The sequence below is a fragment of the Linepithema humile genome, chromosome 4 (assembly GCF_040581485.1).
Source record: "Linepithema humile isolate Giens D197 chromosome 4, Lhum_UNIL_v1.0, whole genome shotgun sequence".
NCBI classification, from domain to species: domain Eukaryota; kingdom Metazoa; phylum Arthropoda; class Insecta; order Hymenoptera; family Formicidae; genus Linepithema; species Linepithema humile.
Genome location: NC_090131.1, coordinates 27245917 through 27251995, shown reverse-complemented (window position 1 = coordinate 27251995; position 6079 = coordinate 27245917). Strand labels below are relative to the sequence as shown.

General features: G+C 28.6%; 1 protein-coding gene across 1 annotated transcript in view; it reads right to left on the bottom strand.

The window, feature by feature from the left end:
* The window catches only part of LOC105675018 (synaptic vesicle glycoprotein 2B-like), a 46712-nt gene that overhangs the window by 31621 nt on the left and 9012 nt on the right, over positions 1-6079 (bottom strand). The window lies entirely within an intron of this gene.

Sequence of the window (6079 nt, the reverse complement as noted above, 5' to 3'; positions counted from 1 at the left end):
CATAATAGTAAATTTAAATCTAAATAAATTTGTTATTAGTGGAAAAATATTAGAATATTTAAAATTTTAGATGTAAGTGGAATAAAAATTTTTACGCAGGGTATCGGCAGACTTGTTACATTACTGCCTTAAAGCGCTGTAGTAAATTCCTTACTCCCTCTTTTCGTTCACTTTTGTATGAGAACTAGTAAGAAACTGCTGGAGCGAGATAGCTTTGTCACGAAGAAACGATATATGGTACGATATAACTGAAACGATATAATGGATTTAAAAAATATATATTAAACCATTTAAAACCTGCTTAAGTTTGTATATGGCATTGTATATAAAATACTGTAAAAATAAGAAAATAAGAAATTTTTTGTATAAGTAATTTTTTTATGTATATACTGTTATTCTCTACTCAAAAACTTTTTGTAATACATTTTTATAATTTTAACAAATAATTACTTTTAAATTTCTAAACATCTATTAACATATATTGTTTCTACTTAAAAACGTTTTTATTATAATATTTTTCCACTTGCAATTAGTTTATATGTATATTCATATTTTACCGCAATCGATAAAATAGTTCAACTTCACGATTCTTTGGTCACTTTATGGCGTAAGGTATGTTATCGGCAACATGAATGAATCAGAAGATTTCGTAAGATGTCAGATACTAATCGACATTTAATTAATAATTAACTTCCATCTTTCATCATCAATATTACAGAAATTGAACATTTATTTTTATACTATTTTATAGGAATTATGTTTGAAAACCGAAATTTATTATATATGTTACTCTTTATTTATATCACCAATTGTCTATATCGCATAAAAAATTTCTAACGAATCTAAAACTTATGAACTCTGTTCAGTATTCTATTTTATAGATGATTTAGTTGAAAGCACTTTTACATAATGTCGCATCTGCACATATTTACACATCTTTTACGTAAGTTTGTTATTGCTATAAAATTTTAATAAAAATACGATTTTTAATTTTAAATAAAATACGTCACCTAAGAAATGTATCGTTAAAATAAAATTTCAGCTCATGAAATTTTAATACCAATGCATGAAATTTTTATTTTCTCTGGATTTTATTCTATGGATTTTACTGTCACTTTTGTGTAATTGTATCTTCCTAATTTGCCGATTTTAAGATCTCAAGTCGACATTGATGTATCTACATTATATGTATACTATTATCTAATGTCAACATTAATCATACAAAACGTACGTTACAAAGATTACGATTAAATTAAGAGAAAAATTATACCGAATTGTTTGTAGTTAATAACCGAATAAAAAATTAACACTGATATATTTCCATTAAATTCAATTTCTAATTCCACGCAGAAAAGACCTTTAGATCATCTTGTTATTTTTTATTTTAATCAAATATTTATTTTTAGAAACTCTAAAAACACTCAAAGCTACCCCATGGCAGTATGATCGATATAAAGACTTGCAAGAATCAGAAAATGTTTTTTATTTTAAATATTTATCTTCTAAACATAACTTTTTTGTTTACAAACAAGCTAATGCTATTGCAACATCATCTATTAAAAAGATTAAGAAACAATATTTTCTAAATTTCTAAAACTTTCTGAATAAATGTTAAAATTTAACATATGTGTAGCAAAAGATTAGAATCATATGTAATAAATTTCATAGAAAAGAAATAACTAATGTTTATGATAACAAATCATGCGGTTAGAAATCAAATAAACTCCGTTCTTCGTAATGTGTCTTCGCTTTCCCAAATTTAGATCTTTTATCTTAAAATCATGACTTGGACTCTCTTTTTATCGTAGATAAACTTAATTTACAATCAGCTATTGATTCAACCAGATTTTTCTTTATATAGATATAATGCCAATAATAATCATCATAATAATTATTAATAATTAAATATGATCAATATCAATAGTTTAAATTAAATACAAAATAACACTTTTACCGCGGTAGCAAATATTCATGTAAAAAAAAGTTATTTATAATACCCAATACTTATTATTAACCCAATAATAATTAATAACCAAATATAAGCAATATTTAAAAAATGATTGATAATATAACCAAGTACAGTCAATATATTATAGTTACTAACGTCGTGTATTGTCATTGTTTTATAATCGATTGTAATGATTACATTACATAGTAATGTTATTTGCTATTTTTAAAATTATTTGTTTAATTAAAATTTTTATTTAATTTATATTCTTCTATTTATAATTTAAAAAATTGTGATTTTAAATAAGATAGAAAAATGTCAAAAGTATGGTTGAATAAGTATAGTTAACGGCAGTCTGAGAAAAAAGCGCTTTCTCTCATTAGAGATAAACAAATTAAATTAAATTAAATAACATATATTAGATAGAAAGGTTATAGACACAAAATTGTCGAATAAGACGACTAAAATATTTGTTAATGTTAAATTAACTTGTTTAAATATAAATAAAATAGCAAGAATAATGATTGATTTTTTGTCCATTTCGTCTATCATTATTATACCTAAATTTTTTATTTCATAAATAAAAATAAAATTTCCTTTTTTTTTCAAATTTTGACAGAAATGTCAATAAAAGCTAAACAAATCAAATTATATTTTTAATTAATAAAAAAACCAAATTGCAACATAAGTAAAAAATTTTCTGAAATTTAAATTTAAAGATTATAGAAGTATCTCTAATAATCTTTAATAAAATTTAGTTGGTAATCAAATTAATTAAAAGAGAAGTTTGTAAAATATAGTTGCACATATGGAAAATCATAAATTACAGTTACACCTTCATCTGCGATCTATGCATGTCGGAATTGAGCTTTCAGTAGCGAGGGATTGTCCACAAAGTATAGTGTCCCTGCACTTTCTCCCGGCATTTATAAAGTTCGGTTCGTATCGGCGACTAGTTCAGTTATTCCCGTCAGCACGTGCTGAAACATTATCCGGTAATTATCGCCATCGGACTTTAATCGTTACTTTGAACAATTCTCCACGAAACGAGCAAATTTGTCGCCGGTTGTAACCAAATCAAGCACAACACACAAAACTCGATATTCTTTGCATCAAACAGGAACTGACAATAATAATTTTGGTGAGTTTAATTTTTATTAAGCAAAATTTATTTAATCTATCTGAAATAAATACGAAGTTTATATATACATGTTTCTACCATAAAAGACTCCGAATTTTCGAAATAATATTAATTTTAATTCAGTTTTAATTACTACATTTTTGGAAGCCTAAACAAGCTCCTAGTTTTTGTTGCATGTTGTAATAATTTTTAAAAATAATTTTTATTTATGTTAATTCTATCGTATTTTATTAAACTCTTTAAAAATTACTCTATTTATTAAAAATTTATTAAAAATTCTAATTTTCTTCTGAAAATTTCTTTGTCAATTTAACGAGTAAATCAGTCTTACAAAAATAATTCATGATCGTGTTCTTTTTACGGTTAGAGGTCGATTTCCGTTTAAAAAAATATGCACGTTACGATTCATGATCAAAGTTGCCAAGCGTGTAATAGAGTAATTGTTCTTGTCTTTTGTTATAAGCGTTACGTATTCAGAATATCTATCGACAACCTTAATCGATAGCCAATCAAACCTTGAAAATTTCTATATATGATAGGCAAGGTTTCTGATTAAACTATTTAATTGTTGATTTCTGGTGTCTTGATAATTACGGAAGTGCGTCGTCTAAAATGTCAACTGTAACAACTTGCGTATGTTCAATGTACTTTAATTCCGAATAATAATGCGATTTAAGAAACGGAGCAAATCTACGCGCCATATACGAATATCTAAAACTTCCTTGATCTTGCATATTAGGAAAAGGATTTCACATTCGTATAAAGTACAACTTTATATACAGTGCAATACATTAAAAACAGATCTAAGAAAAAAGAGTTGTATAATGCATGTGTTCTGCTTGAATAACAAGATAAATTTTTATATAAATCATAATAGTCATACTGTGTCAATATTATGCAACTAAAATATGCAATTTCTCTTAATTAAATAACTCGTAAGAAATCTGTATCACGCAAACTTGAAAAACGGGAATAGAGTGCAATTAGCATAAAATAAGCAAATGCAAATACTTAAGTACGTTTTAATTTCATGTTTTAATCTAATACGTCTATTTCGTATTTTAATATAATTATGTATAACTTCTTATTATGCGTACAATTTGAATAATATATTTTCGGCGATAAATCTTAAATGACGGTAGCGCAAGCAAACGTCTCGTTAACATCAACTTCAACTCTAATTGCCATGCGCTTTCAAGTTTCCTCACAGTTTCTTGCTCGTTAAGTGCAAATTCGCAGGTTTCCTCGCGCGTGCAAGCATGACCAAATTGTTTATTCGAAACTTGCGCGTTTAATCACATGATTGCAGTAAATTTGAAACTCACTTAGCGACATAATCTGTGTAATTTAATAGTCTGCAATCTAATAAATCAATTGCGTTGATCTAATCACTATCAATGCAATTAATATTTAATGGAGGCATTTAGAAAATTGTTATAACGCTTCTATAAAGCTTCGCTCGTAAAATTCGAGATATTCAACGTGAAAATGATATTCATTTCTCGTGCGTGGGTGTTACGCCATAAGAAAAATCCGTTTGAATCCGGCATTATCACTGTTGTTCGCAGTAGAATCGGACGATCTTCGCCAGTGGGGTATAAACTATCGCGAATTGTGCAAACAGTTACTAATAAAGGAGAAAGCAGGGCGCGGCAACGCAAATCCCTTATATGCGCCTTTCTGCGCGAAGGTTATCGCCGCAACCGGAAGGCAATCACGATGTGATTAAACGGATTTTCGCGCGACATCGGTCCCACGTGAATGCATGAAGTAAGAAATACAGCGTGAGAACGAACGCAGTGGCGTCTCTCGGGGATGTTTTATGCATGAGACCGATATCGAATAACCCATCACTGATCCGAGATGAATCTTGCGTAACGCGGAATATGCAGGAGCTGCCGGAGACTGTAACGCTATTTTAACGGAAATTTAATCTGAATCTTTATTGCGGACTTCTAAGATCTAATATCGAAAGTTGCAACTTGTTTTTTTTGTAAACATTTCACTAATGGAAAGCCGATCTCAAACTTATCTTTAATCTATTAAAATTATTCTTCACCTGCGAAAGATTTATATCCTTTTTTACATTTTACATTATAATTTAAAATTTTCTAAAAAATTATTTATGTACAATGGCTGAAAATTCTTTCTGGAAGATATAATAAAAAATAATTTACAAAACTGTAATTGTAAAACAGTTGCATTAATTCCAAAGATTTACTTTATTTCTTAAATTATTACAAACAGAGCGTAAAATAATTTAATAAAGGCTTTAATGCTGCTAAATAAAAATGCGAAGAACAATAAAACCTGTTCGAACATTATCATAATCACGCTACTTTGATATTCGTCTTCCAAATAGATTGTGCACAACGACGGTGTCCTTCATTTTCTCCACGTTATAAGAAATCAAATCAGCTTGAAGAGTAAGAGGAGACAGGCAACTCGTGGTCACCTGTTGGCTTGTGTCAAACATTGTCACAGTTTCACTATTGCGTCACTAATCTGTTCACGTAAATCAAATGTCACTCAATACTTTTACAAACAATTTCCACAGAATAACTGCTGTCTCATAACGTGTCGCAATATATAGCATAAATTCATCTTTCCTACGAAAGCATAACTCAACTTTATCGCCGAACCATCGTCAGTTTCAGTTCTCGCTAATTTTATTTTAACGCTAATCATTTCCCAAAGTCGAGTTGCACCAATCAAGAGTTCTTTTTATTCTTACGAAGCCGCATTTTAATTGTATGTACATGTCGAAACTTATTTCGCGCTTCCATGCATGTAAGCATGGTATGCGCGCAATGTAGACGGTGCGATAAAAAAATACATGGCAATATCGCGTCTATATTGCATTTAATCACTGAAGAAATATAAGACGCAATCAAGTTTCTGTTAACACAGTATAAATTAATTAATGTGTTATTTTCCCCACCGCTTTTGCAGTTTTTGCGCAGCAACAGCACGTAATAAAAATTGATCAA